We start from the raw sequence: 15,681 nt of genomic DNA, 5'->3' as shown, positions 1-15,681 counted from the left end.
CTTTTGTGGGTGTCTTTATTTCATCCTCCATCATGACAACACTCTGTGTCACACATTGCTTCTGGTATATGGCAATTTCTGTCAAATAAAAACATTACAGTGTGTCCTCATCCACCTTATTCACTGGATCAGGTACCGTGCAACTTCAGGCTCTTCCCCAAAGTCAAAATGACCATGAAAGGTAAATATTTTGAATTCATTCAGGAAATCGAGGCAGCCATGACAGCACAACTAAAGACACTTAGGAAAGAGGACTTCCAGAACTGCTTCAGAAAGTGACAAGAACTATGGGATAAGTGTGTTTGCAGTGAGGAGGATTATTCTGAGGGGGATTAATGGCAATGTTTCTTTTATTTTAATACATTTTTTAATTTAAACATTCACTGTAGTATTTGATCACACCTCATATATACAATGGAATACTACTTAGTCATAAGAAAAGATGAAATACTGCCATTTGCAACAACATGTATGGATCTTGAGATGCTTATGCTAAGCAAAATAAATCAGACAGATAAAGTCAAGAACCTTATGGTTTCACTCATACATGGTATATAAAACAGAAAGCAAAAAACAAAGAAGACAAACAAAGAAACAAAAACTCATAGACACAGACAACAGTTTAGTGGTTACCAGAGGGTAAGAGGGGAGAAGGGATGGCAGAAGAGGGTAAAAACAGGTCAAATATGTGGTGAGGGAGAACTGACTCTGCGTGGTGAACACAATGCAATATACAGATGATATATTACAGACTGTACACTTGAAAGCTATATAATTTTACTAACTAATGTCACCCCAAAAAGTTAAAAATAAAATAAATAAAACTAGCCTTTGAGAACACCAAGCAAAATTGTTGTTGTTGTTGTTTACTCATTTCCTTTTTTCCTCTATTGTATTGAAAAATTACAAAACCGTATCACCCAGTGGAAGGAGTGTGTCTAGAAAGAATATAGGAAACACCCTTCAGTTAAGACACTCTCTAGGGGACTTACTGATTCACTCTTTAAAATTGCCCTCTGTGTGAAATATTTAAATGCTGGAGCTTTCCATGAATGTATGTTAAGTGGCTGAGAAATCACAGGGATGTGAGACCCAGGCATGAATTCTGAGGTGACTGCAATGCAATTTTAAGTGAACCTCTTTTGGGGGGATGGGTCGGCTTAAAACAATACAAATGTATTGTCTTAGAGTTCTGGAAATCAGAAATACAGAGGGTCTCATTGGGCTCATATCAAGGTGTTGGGAGGGCTGTGGTCCTTCTGGAGGCTCTAGGGGGAGAATCCATTGCCTTTCCTCATCTTAATTAAGCAAACCCTCTAAGAAACACTTGTATTTCTGGGGGGAAAAAAACAAACAAAAACAAAAACAGCTGACAATAGCACAAAGGAAAGAAATTATTGGATCTTTGTTATACATCATATGATTAGCTCCTTATACTATTATGCTGTTAGGGAATTTTGTTTTTGCTAACACCCCTTTGTGGCAGGGACAGATTCATAGAGTGGCAGATGGACCCTGTCAGACAGGAGTCTACCACTATTGAGAAAACTGGACATATTAGTAGGACTGTAAACACATGCCACATCTCTATTCACTCTCTCAGCTTGAGGAAAATCATTTTTTTTTTGAAGTCTTTTATGCTTTGTACTGATTTGACCCTGTCTCCCATTTGAAGTTAAATGGAGCATAAGCCAATCCACCTGCAAAGTGTAGTAATGTGTGAAACCTTTTCCCACCCAAGACTATAAATAGAAAGGGACTTCAAGCTGACAGTATATGGTGATTAAAGGTTAATCATTTTCAATGTGTTTTGTTGCATCACTCAGTTGATAAACTTAGAAAAGTGTCCAGTCAGGGAAAAAAATGCTACATCCATACATTTGATTTATCTTGGTTTTTATTTGGTTTTGTGCATCTGCTTGCCTCTGAAACATTAGGTGTGTGTAAAATTTCCTTTATAAATGTATTGGTGAGATGAATACCTTTGGGTAGTACCAGATATTTGCCTAAGCATTTATTTTCCAGTTTAGTGATAGGAGGGAGAGGGGAGAGGGAGAGGGCAAAAGAGAGGGAGAATGAGGGAGAGAGAGAGAGACCTTTACATAAATGCTGTGATCAAAGTTAACTTCTTTCTTATATCCACAAATATCCAAAGTGAGGATATGATTGATGAGAAAAACAATAAGCCAACATGAATTTCTGTATGAAAGTTGCACATTTAAGTCATGATGCTCTAAGCCAAATTATTATTTTATTTATTATTTTGTAATCTTACTTATTTTTATCACAGTGATTTATAAAATAATTGTTATTCATTTAATAGAAAATAGCATAGGAAAATGTTGCTATGCAGGAAGAAATATTAAATTTGATAATACAGACTATTGGGAATTAGGGTCTAAAAGTAAGTATTCAAGTATGCAGAGAACCCAACTAACTTTACTGAAAAACAAAGGACAGGATGAATTTCAGCAGAGAACAAAAGCTGGTAAAGCAACTCAAAGTTTGTTAGTATGACAAATGGGCACCATGGGGAAGAAGCATTGTTGTATAATCCAAAAATATTATGCCCCAAACTTTAACCATTTCTGAAGTCTCTCTCAAATGTGGACACATTCTTCATTTGATCCTGATTTTTAGAAAATCCAGGGAAGCTTTGCCCAAGCATTCTTCAGAGTAATGCCAGGCACTTCACTCTGATTTCCATGTTTCCAATATGAGGTGGAGAGGCATGAACAGATGCTGTTTCATCTCTGACTAATTCCTGTTTTCCTTACATAATTCTCCAGGTCCATAAAAGCTTGGGTCTAACAACAAGGCTTGTTGAATCTCATTGCAGATCATTCTGATGAAAATTGTAAGACTGAAAGCACAGTTAATTGTTTAAGCTTCAAGGATGTAGTCCCTACCCCAACCGAAAAGGTGCCATGTAAAAGTTGTGGTGCTGGGTGATGGAAACAAAGGAATAGATAAGACACAATTGTAATAATCCCAAAAAGCTCACTGCAGAATAGGAAAGGTGAAACGTTACCACACAACAATGATGTAACCCATAATAGATGAAGTGTTAATTCAGTCTATTGGGGATATGATGCAGAAGATTCCAGAGAAGGAGTCACAAAGATGGAAGAGCTAGCCTGTCCTGAGAGCTTATGACAGGACAGGCATGGTACTGAGTGTTTTATAATCACAACCTTCTCAGTCATATGAAGAGGGTTTTATGATAAAGGCCATTTTAGAGATGAGAAAATGGAGGTTTTAAGATGTTAAGTAACTTGCTCAACATCCTATAGCTAATGAATAGCAAAGCCAAATATCCACCCCCAGGCTGCAGACTCCTCTGTTCAAAGGGTATCATATCTATCTCAATGGAAGAGTATCCTCAAAAGAACAATCGATTTATCAAGCAGACAACGAAATGCTCCAAGTTTTCTACAGAAAAAGTTTTCTGTAATGGAAATGCAACCTATAACATTGTTGCCCAAAGTCACTTTACCATAACATAAGCAATTTCATTCTATGAATTGCGAATAGTCTCGAAAGTTTCACAAAAACAAAATTTCTGGAAATAGCTTTACTTTTATAAAACTCAACTTTATTGAGGTATATGTTTCAGTCATTTCCCACCTCAACCACCAGCCCTGGGCAAGCACTGATATGCTTTCTTCTAGTCTAGATTAACTCTGGTCTTTTTTTTGTCTGTTGTTTGTTTGTTTGTTTTTCAGAATTTCAAGTAAAGGGAGAATCATGCAGTAGTCACTCCTTGGGGTCTGGACTCTGGCTTAGCATAACGTCTTTGAAATTCATCCACATCAGTCCACTTCTCAGTATTTTGTTATTTTCTTCCTCTTGAGTAGTATTTTTTTGCATGGCTATACCACAATTAATTACCCATTCTCTTACGGATGCACAGTTGAATTATTTCCAGGTTTTAGCATAAACCAGCCTGGCCTTTAAGATGGTACATAGAAGCTTCCTAATCAGAAGAATGAACTATCTCATCATTTATCTGCTTTTCAAAGTTTGCAGAACTCCTTGATCTTGGACACATTGGGCCTTTGATTCTGGCTCCAATAACTCTGTGCTTCTGCTGATCAAGTGCCCTTCAGCTTTGACTCATATCCTCTATTTCTATGTGGTTCTTACCCAATTTTAACCTATGATGTTTGGTTCCGTTCGTATCATGTGAACTCAGAGAATTCCCACCTATTTAAATTGACCTATGATAATATCCCAATACAGTCACCATGAGTTGAAGGCTTGAGGGCAGCAGTGAGCACGGCACAGGCCAATAGATTTCCGACATTAATGGAATTCTGCCTTTGAATCACTCTTCCCCCTATAGTCAATCAAAACATGTTGGATTCGTTGAGAAGGAAATTGCAACGCATGAGAGATGAAGAAATATCTTCATTACCGTGCTCCTTGATGAGAGAAGACACAATTGTGAAAGCAGTGTGGGCCAGCAAAGCTGGCTGCATAGCCAGGATGTCACAAGGTGGTGGTTTCTGTGCTATGCTCTCTAGTCTAAGGCTGCTTCTCACAGATGAAAGGTTACAACCTCTGGTTTTACGCTAAATCCTCCCATCAGATCCACAATGGAGATACCCAGAAAGCCGCTTAAATGAAGTGCTGTCTGTCTGCAGAGCACAAGCGATAATCTGCAGAATCCTTGGTGTTTCATGCTCTCCATCATTATTGGCAGGTCCAACCTGACTGCATGGAAATGAGCTGACCCTCAGCAAAAGGATCTTGAAGTAGGTCAGAAATTTATCATTGCGGTAGATGGGAAGCTTGCTTTTTATTTGCCCATGGTTTTCCTCAGACAGTAAGTTCCATTGAACTTAAAGTGACCCATGATTACAATAGCCATTTTATCTTCCAAATGGGGAGGAGGAGGATTTGGGGACAGTACATTTACTGCCTTTTCTAAGGAGCTCGAAGAAACTTTTACAAACCATATCCTCTAAACTGTTTCCTTGATTTTATTTTTGCATGCTGTCACCCACCACAATTCAGTCATGACAGTGTTCATTCATTAATACACTCAAGGCCCTAGGCTCTTATTTAGTATATTCAGGTAAAAAAAACACACAGACCTATTTCCAAGTATATTTTAAACGGTTTATTTTTTTATCATCTTTACATAGAATTTGGGTAACTTAAATGACAAGTCCTTACACTGCCAGAGTCATTTCTGTGCATTAATTACCATCCACTCCACACAGGATTTAGGCCCTGAGCACCTACAGTGAGGAACAGTGGTTAGAGTTCTACATTCAGGCCAGACTATAGAGGTCACATTCTAGCTCTGTCTCTTGCTAGCTTTGTGACCTCAGGCAACTAGCTTAGACTGATTGTGCCTCAGGTTTACCATGTATAAAATAAGAATGATAATATAATAATAATAGGAACTATCCTATAAGAACATTGTGAAGATAAAATGACAAATGCCTGGCACAGAAGAAATGTTTAGTTAAATGTAAGATATTATTATTGCCCTGTTAGCTCCTCTGGAGTCTAAAAGAATAAGTGTAGCTCCTCTGGAGTCTAAAAGAATAAGTGTAAGCCTTCCATAAAGATACGTTCAATAGATTTGAGGGGCAGAGTGGTGAGGTATATACAGAAAAGAATCAAAGAGATTATCAGACACTATCAGCATTTTGCATTGATATGAGGCAGGTTTAAATCATGTGTCACATACTCACAGACAGCATCAGGTATTGTGTTAATTTTGCAGAACAGTCATTTGGTACAAGAGCAGTAAGAGCAGTGTTGGGTTCATCTGGGAGGATTTGCCAGAGGAAGGGGGACTGAAACAGAGCTTCACAAACAGGGAAGTTATCATCTTATACTTAACTAATATATACTCGTAATCACGTACAATGGAGTATCCAAATATTAATTCAGCTATTATTATTTATATCTATTTTTCTTTATGATGCCTAAGTATTTGCCACTGTAGTTAATTTGAAACTAGGAATGATTAGAGGACATCCAAAATCCACAAGAAAAAAAGGGGGGTGGATTTTGCTCATTTGACTGAGCCCATCATCAAAGGCAATATGTTTTTAGGAATGTTCCCTAAAAAGCAAGATGGAAAGGCATTTCAGAAACAAGACAGTCCTAAGTTTTTGTTTTTGTATTAGCATTGACTTCTTCTTTTATTTTTCCTGTCCAAAGATTATTTCCCAACACATTCCTGAGTGAATCCAGGAGACTGCTTCTTCCTTTTGCAAAAAAAATGCGAATGACATACAGTGGATCCCCATTTAATAAAGGCCCCTGGAATTCCGAGAATGACAGGGGAAGCTAGACTCATTTGTCTCATAGAGTAGCTCAGTGTCAGAATGCCACAGTGGGTCATAGACACCAGAGAGAGTGCTATTGATACTAGGGTAAACTACAAAAGAGACGTTTATGATGTCACAATGGATGAGAGTTATATTTATGACTGTCCAGTGAGCAACACTACTTTAGTCGTGCCGAGCAGATGATTTTTATCTACCATAAACCCAGCTTAACCAGTGTATTATTTCCATTAACATGTCATGTGTGAACAATATGTTTAGAGAATATTTAATATCTGAAACAAAATCATAAGACCTTGTTAGCTAGTTGTAGCATATGAACACTTTCTTTGGATTTAACAAATTGCTAACAAATGATGATTTTTTCATTTTCTACTGCTGAATAATCAACAGCAGAGAGTGGCAAACTTTAACTGTAAAGGGCCAGATAGTAAATATTTTCAGCTTTTTGGGCTGAATGGTCTCTGTTGCAACTTACCCAACTCTGTGGTTGAAGCCAGAAAGCAGCCAGAGATGATATGTAAATGAACGACTGTCATTGTTTATAAAGAAAACGTTAACAAAATGAGGCTGCAGACCAGCTTTGGTTCTCAAGCCATAGTTTGTCGACCCATAGTCTACAGTAAATTAATTTGAAAAGATAAATGTTTACTGTTTGGTTGTCCGTAGTCTGTCTTGCAGGTTATGGTCTTTGTTTTACAGCACATATCACATCATGTCAATTCAAATAAACAAGGAAAGATCAAAATTAGAAGATGCCTAGTCTTGTTTTCTTATATTCTTAACTATGGGTCAAACAGCATGCAAGCATTCATTCTTTGGACCAGAAACAGTGTTTGGAGTAAGGATGCAGAGTTGAAAAAGCCACAAGTCCTTTCCTTTTATATCTTAAAAGATGCTATCAAGATAACCTATCTAAACAGAGAAAGGAAAAAAAAATAGATAAAAGAATACAAAATTTCAGAAGGCCATAAACTTTATAGGGTTAGAAAGCTGAGAAACAAACAAATAGAATATACTACACTGGGAGCAGAAGGGACTAATAAATGTCAATGCGGGTATTACTTTGGAAGGTTTGTAATTGGATTTGCCTCTTTATATACGGTGGCAAGTAAGCTCACTTGTATATTTTGGCTTATCCTGTTTTCTTTATAGCCACCTTCTCCCATGCGTTGGGGCTAGTGCATATATGGGTCCCAGGAATGCAGACTAGGGCAGGATTTTATCATCAGAATTGAGATTTTGAATTAGATTAATCCTTTTTGGGGGCATATTACCACAAATTCCTGCCTCCTCCTTCTATGCAGTTTGCTTTGGGACTCAACTTTCTGTCTGAATCAGACACAGTAATTTGAAGGACTTTCCATTCTGGTTAGTCCCCTGTGTAGACCCCCTAAATATGAACTCATGGAGTGATAAACAGTGGCAAAGTCTCCCCTGCAGAAAGGCCATTCTCAGACTTGCTTATTTTCCCCAGAAGTCAGCTAAACTTTCATGCGAGTGGCAAAAACTCTGTGAAGTTGCCCTCCTAAATACTTTAGAAATGCCATTTAGCTGGTACTGTGGGAGAGAACTTGAGAAAATTCAACAGTGATAGAATTACATTTGTTCTTCATTCAATCTTGGTGAACTTCTTTGGCACTAGAGCATATTGCTTTCACTGTGCTGTCATTTCTGAAAACCAAATTGCACAAAAACTTTTATAATTACCCAAGAGAACTTCGAAATGGGTTTAGAGTCATTTCATGAATAACAACACTGACACAGGCTTCGCCGCGTCCCAGCCACATGCACGCTCTGTGACTCATATACTCTGCTGCAGTCAGGACAGGTCCTCTCACCTGACTGACAGAGAGACTGAGGCTCAGAGAGGCCAGGATGACATCCTGGGATTTTAGATCACATAGTACACCCATTTTGTTTTATAGAAGAGAGAAATAAGGTCAGAAGGAGGAAGTAACTTGCTCAGGAAAGATGTCAGAGGGTGATATCATAGAGTCAGGAAGGGACTAATTCTAGGCCAAAGCTCTTTTCACTGTTTCCTAATGGTTCTTTACTTTGTGCTCATATATCCATTTAAAATAAAAGAGACAAAATGAAATGATGAAATTTATCAACTGACAGCTCAAAGTAAACTGGCTGCATTAAAAGCAAAGCCTTTCAAGAGGCGAATGACACCAGGTGCCAGGAGGCTTAAAATAAAAGCTTCAGATGCCTTGACAGGAGAGAATTAAGCTCTGGGCTTCCTGTTATTCACCCACTACCATCTATATCTGGTGGCTGTCTTCTCATAGATTTTTGGATAAAATCAGGGTTTGCGTATGCTTTTATATATGGATTAATAGTTAGACATGGACTTTAAAAAATAGTTAATAAAACTTCATGTCCGTCAAGATTTTGCTAAACCTGCACTGTCAAAAATTATAAATATTTTTGCTTACACTTTGAGTTTCATTATTGTACAGAGTGAAGTGTGTCATTTCTGAAATGAATGGCTTATCATTTATATTTCAAGACCTGGGACACTGTCTGGCATATAATAGGTGCTCAGCAGATCTTCATTAAATACACACAAAATATTTCTTTTTACTATTGTAAAATGAAAAAGGAATTAACCAATGTGTAATAATAATAAATTATGGATAATAGCATTTTTGAATGCTTATTATGGCCTTGCACTGTTTTAAGGGATTCACATGGATCTACCCTTTTAATTCTCAAAACAGTTTTGTAGGATTCAATTAGTATACATTATACAGATAAAAGAACCTGAAGCATACAACTATTAACTGTACCATAGTCCCAAAACTAGAAAGCAAAGGTTCCAAGGTCAGCATTCAAACCCAAAAAGTCTGACCTCTGATCCACCTTTTTAGCTGCAAAAATAATAATAGCGAGTTACTGCATTTTCATTTTACTATAGTGAATGTAATTAAGACAAGATGGGATTCAAAATTATTGTTATACGGTAGTTATTTTGGTCCATAGCATTAGCTATGATAGATCTTGGCAAGCTATAAAGATATTTCAGGATTGAAAGTCCTCATTATTCTAACTTATCCATTTCCACGTAACAGAGACATAAATTTGGAATGTCCATCCAAATTCCAACCTTTAAAAGTGCTGGGGAAAATCATATTTTGATATATTATCATCCACATATATTGGAAGATTGCTAAGCACCACATTTAGATCCAAGGGCTAACTCAATTTATATCTAGAGAAAAAGAAAAAACAAACAAACAAAAAAACAACTACAGTACTCCAAAGAAGAGATGAAAATGAGATTTTTTTTCCTTCTCACATTTAAGAGCATAGAAGTAAGAAGTCCAACAATTTAAAGCACCTCTTAAAAAAAAAAAAGACAACGTTTTTAATGTCTACTCTGAGTATAGCATTAATGTGTCCTTGCAAATCCATGGTCCTTCTCCTGTGGGTCTGGGGGAGGTACACATTAATGAAATAATCACACACACACACAATGCAAAACTACAATGTGACAGAGTTAAGGAATTAAGACAAAGAGGTGAACCTTGTTCTAAAACCATCTGAAGGGAGGATTTTATCTAGGGTAATCCATAATGACTTTCTTGAGGAAGGTTTTGATGCTACTCCACTTAGATTTAAACCCTCACCACCCCAACAAAAGTGTTAGCCAAGACCACTGATGGCCTCCACATTGCTTAATTCAATAGTCCATTCTCACCCTCATTTTACATTGACCCATCTGCAAAATTTAACATGGTTCTCATACACTCCTACTTGCTACAGGTATTTTCACTTGGCTTCTAGAACATCATATTGTCATGGTTTTCCTCCTATCTCATGAGTTGCTCTTACTGGTCCTATGTGATAATTTATCCATTTCTATAAAATTTCTTTTTAATTAAACTTATTGAGGTGGTAATGGTTAATTAAATTATATAGGTTTCAAGTGTACAATTCTGTAATACATCATCTATACATTGAATTGTGTGCTCACCACTCAAAGTCAATATACGGTGACAGAAGGAGATTTGTACGATTTCTTAAAATTGAGTGTTTGGATCTCTGCTCTTCTCTATATACAGATTCTCCCGTGGTGTTGTCATCTAATCTTACAGCTTTAAATATCAGCCATATTCTGATGCCTCCCACTTGTATATATTCAGACCAAACCTTTCTCCAGAACTCCCAACTCACATATTCAACTGCCTACTCAACATCCCCACTTGGATACAGAAAAGATCTCTAAAATTTTGTATGTCCCAAACTGATCTCATATGCTTCTCCCAAACTTAACCACCACCAGTCAGTGACCACAACATATTTCCTGATGTTCAGGACAAAATTCTTGGTGTCGTCATAGATTCTTTAATTTCTTTTTTATCCCACAACCTGCTTGTTTCTACCTTCAACACATATCCAAAATTAAACCACTTCTTATTACTTCCATTGTTAGTTCTTGTCGCCAACATCTCTTGCTGTGATAACTGCAAGAGTCTAACTGGTTGAATTCCTTCTGTTCTTCCCCCCCACAGTCATATCCAGAGTTGCTATAAATCACTTCAATTACTCATTTGCTCAAAACCCTTCAATGAAACATGACGAGCAGAAAACATATTTTATGTTGGGGTGTAAAGAAGATGACGCTATGGAAAATACAAGATTTATAAACATTAGGGTATTTGAACAAAAATCTAAACAAATGGAGAACTATCATAAAACTATGTTCAACTAGTATTGGAAGTAAGGCTTAAATTTTATACATTTTTTTCCAATTAATAAAGTTTTGATGGAAAATTATGTTATGGAACCCAAAATAGCAAGTTAGAATTCCATATCTAAGAGACCCCACATATAAAGCATAAATCATCAGCTACTCTTCATTCATATATGATCTATTAATAATTTAACTACAGTGTACTAGGCTAGTATAACAACAGATAGTAATTGGGATAAATTTAATTATGGTGAAAAAATTATATTTTATGAATAAACATGTATAGCTAAAAACGGCTTTTAGCATTGAAATTAATAACTAACCCATCAAAGAGTAGGTGGCAGATAATTCATATCATTTCATTATAATTAATATTATTCAAAATAAGTTGTTATCAATGGTAGTTGTAATTTATTCTTGTGATAGAGTGAAATTTGAACTATAATATTTAATCAATGTATGTTAGTAGCTATTTACCCACTCAAATAAAAAAATACATATATATATATATACTAATTGTTTAGCTCAATTCCTTCACTCTTCTTTTGACCCTATATATTATTTACAGACTGTGCTAAATAGTTTGGCAATTATATTTCTTTGTTTTCCTTTATTTTTGGTATGTATACGCCTATTTCGTCTTCTTGGATAAATTACAAGTAAGTCAAGGGCTTATTTTGCCTTTTCATGTCCTCTAATCCTAAGAATATTAAAAACATAGATGATGCTAAGTTAACATCAGTTTATTTGGAAATCTCAACAAGATAACTTCTATGCTTTAGAATAAATTCATCTTTAGAAACCTAAGTAATAATTAGCAATAGTCTTATAATAATATATGATTACTTCTCATATTTTTTTGTGTGTGTTTTTTTTTTAATTAAAGTTTATTGGGGTGACAATTGTTAGTAAAGTTACATAGATAATGTATTACAGAATTGTACACCTGAAATCTATGTAACGTCTGATATTTTAAAAGGACCTCAATTTGAGCTTTCTCTTTTCCTACCTTGCTTTGCATATCTTCCAAAGACCCAGAAAATGAGCTGAATCTTTCAGTTTGCTCTTTTTATTGAGAGATATAGAATACTTCCAATTCCCAAGAATAAAAATAATCTGTCATAGTATCACTTGCACATGCTGGTAAAGCCATCATTTTATCCTCTAAAGGAGCTAAGTCCTAATCAAATTATTCAGGATAGCATTTGCACACATCTTAAAACTGTAGAATTCACAATGGGTTGACATAGCTGACTATTTCCAAATCTTTTGCAATATCTCTGATATTTTTATGGTTTGCCATCTCCCACAGAGTGCTTCTTTCAATCTGTTACTTTCTTTCTACATGAAAACTCACTCTGAATCTCTCCTGCTGCTTAAGCATACACTCCCTGATGTGTTTACAATTTATTGTGGTCTATTTTCCTTTTTCCAATAAAGGTGAATTTTACAGGCCCTCTCACAGTGACCAGTGTGAAAAAACCCTTTAGAGTTATAGTAATGACAAGCAAACAGCACTGCATACAGTTGGTACTAAATAAATGATATGTGACTGAAAATGTTTATTGTCTCACCATTTTGATGTAGGAAATGCTAAACAATAACTTACAACAAAGAATATGTAGCAATCGGTGGCAATGAGAAAAAGTAGTTACTGGTTTTTTTTTCTTCAACTTGTACTTTTATTGAATCCACAAAAAGTTTTGCTGTGCCTAATTATTATTATTATTTTTTTTCTAGAATAGTGGCAAAATGAACCAGGTATGGAGGTCATCTAAAGATGTAGTAAGATGACTTATGACCAGGCCAAGACTCAGAATCCAGAGCTGGCTCACTTCTCCAATCTATTTTTTCCTCATAATTTAGACTACACAACATTTCACACATTTGTCCTTCAGTACCATCTGCATGAAAAAAAACTAAATGTTGTCCACCTGGAAAACTCATCTTCATCTTTGCAAAATTAGTCCTGGCAACAGTATATTGAGGTTCTTTCCAAGTGTGCTCACCAACTACTCCCTTCATTATCAGTATAGTTTATCACTTACAATTTGGTTTGAGCTGTTCAAATACGCTTTTGCACAGTTTACTTATTTCCCTGCAGCTATTCATTTGTTTACATTCCTATGTTGCTTATTATGCAATTTTTGTAGCTAGGGTCCATACCTTCTGAATCATTTGATCCACTCTGCTTATCACAGGACCTGAGACAAGTTTTAAGTACTCAATTAACTGAAGGTTATTTTTTTGAATGTTAATGTCCAGAGGAGTTAGCAAAATTTTGGACATGAAACCTTATCCTCAGTTCAAGTTGGGAATCTGAGATTTTTGCTTATACCCTCTGACCAATTCATATTCATCTGAGAAATAAATCTGATTTAGATTCGTATAGGTGGGGAGGCAAATTAGTCAATTTAAAGATGGACTGTTCTAATGAAAGAAGTTTATTGTTGTAAATTTATATAAATAACAAAAACAAGACAAAGAATATATTATCAAACAGAATATATTATTCATGGATTAGTTCACTTTTAATGGATATGAACTTTGTGTAGTTTATAAATACATTATTACATGCATATAGATGGTTCTTAACATTGGAAAATGTCCTGACTAGGTAAATCTTCTCTTTTTCAGTATTGATAATTTACATATTAAATAGTTAACGCCAAGAATACTCTCACTTGGGCCTCCAGTGAAATTTTAACAATATAATCCAAATGAAAATATTCTGTAAAGGGACAACAGTGATTGGAACTTGAAGAACTAAAAGCATATTTTTAAAGAAAACATTCTCAAAATAATAAGGTTTAATGTTATCTCTGAATAAATTAAACACTACTATTATGAAAATATACATATTATGAAAAATATATATATATTATGAAAAATATATATATTATGAAAAATATATACATTACGTATATATATGTATATTATGAAAATATATATATTATGAAAACTATACTATGAAAAAAAATGTAGATAATGAAAAAATATATATACATTTTTTTCAGTAGGAGGTACCTAAAACCATAAACAGGGAATAAGACATTTCCAAATAAGAAATGGGTTAGAGGAAAAGAGATTATTGCTATTCCCAAGACTATAGACTCAGTTTTTCTGAAGACAGTATTAACAGGAATTTGAATATCATCGGGAAAATCTCTGTTAGGTCTCTGTGAGTTTCAATGAATGGTGTTTAATAGACTCGCTGGGCAATTAGATTGCGATAATTTAGAAGAGACATACCAACCTCTTCATGTAAGGTGTTCATGAGTGATTTTTCTTTATTTTTTTTTGTTTTATGGTTGTAATCAGATTCACAACGTGAAGTATCATTAATCCTATATGATAATGATACTCCTACCATGATTTATGGAAAAAGGTAAAGCAATTCTGATATCCGACAATAGTTACAGTCATTTTGTCTTGTCCCTATGGACATGTTACTTTGTTTCATTAACTTCAGTAGTTTTGTGAAGCTCAATAATGTTCACATATAGTATTTAAATATTTTCATATCATAGGATAATGATAATATGAATTTGAGAAAATAAAATGATACAGGATGTGTTTGTCATTCTTTCTGGAGATTTAGTAAAAATCATTCAGAAAACATATTAGCCTGCATCATTAGGTGTAATGTAGTCAAATCATATTAGAATGTATCAGACTCAAAAATAGAGTTTAATTTGATTAATTATGCTACTTCAAAGAGACAAAATTATTTGGCATCATGTAACTCTAAAGGAATTGGCTAACACAAGGGAAAGAAACAAATTGCAAATGTGTTGAATATAGTAAAACTTTAAAATTCTTACATTTGATTCCATCTCAACAAAAGATTTTAGGAGTGAAAATATAGTACTTATAGTATTTTATAGAAGAAAAGTCTGCTAGGAAAATTCATCTTGACTATAAATAATTTGATGATGGACTATGATTTTGCAAGATTTACTTAGAAAATCAGGTATAAACTTGAACCTCTACAGAGTTTTTGAAAGATAATGTAATTTGGGGTAAAGAATAGTAAAATAAAAAAGAACTGATTGTTCTACCTTACTGATTAATGTAACGGTTCCTTTACCATAGGGTGCACATGAGACTCTACACACCAACACAATTTTCTAAGAAGAAAAATTACATGTAGTCAAGTGCACAGAAAAGAAAATAAGATGCTGTATAACATACTAGAATTATACTCCAGAAGACTGTTTTTACTTGTTTGATTTTTTTGTTTTTTGTTTTTTGTAAATAATTCAAAGCATTTAAATAGTTTATTCTTGGACCAAGTTTTTGGTTCCAGGTAAAATGTATTTTCCTTATTAATTATGAAACCATAATAGGCAATAGATAATAGAAACAGAAGATTGCTCATAGTGTTTCTTCCATATTTCTCCAAAAATATTAGGAATTATCCTTCTTACAGGATTTTAAATTACTACTTGAACCCCTTGAAATTGTTATTTATGTTAGATGCATCACATTAAAAAAATGATGAAATACTAGGATTAGGAATACAAATTTCTGTACCAAAGTAAACCTTACTAGCAGGCACAAAAGCAATTCTCTTCTGTGAATGATACTAGCCAATCAATGAGAGAGTGAAATATTCATCTAGGTTGGAAAATAAATTATAATCATTCCAAAGATCCAACAGAGAAG

At 34.8% G+C, this 15,681-nt stretch overlaps 1 protein-coding gene across 2 annotated transcripts in view; it reads right to left on the bottom strand.

The window, feature by feature from the left end:
- The window catches only part of GPC6 (glypican 6), a 1,036,531-nt gene that overhangs the window by 485,692 nt on the left and 535,158 nt on the right, over positions 1–15,681 (bottom strand). The gene's annotated exons all lie outside the window — the stretch shown is intronic.

This window comes from Rhinolophus sinicus, linkage group LG04 (genome assembly GCF_036562045.2).
Source record: "Rhinolophus sinicus isolate RSC01 linkage group LG04, ASM3656204v1, whole genome shotgun sequence".
Taxonomy (NCBI): Eukaryota; Metazoa; Chordata; class Mammalia; order Chiroptera; family Rhinolophidae; genus Rhinolophus; species Rhinolophus sinicus.
This window is presented reverse-complemented; position numbering and strand designations above follow the sequence as displayed.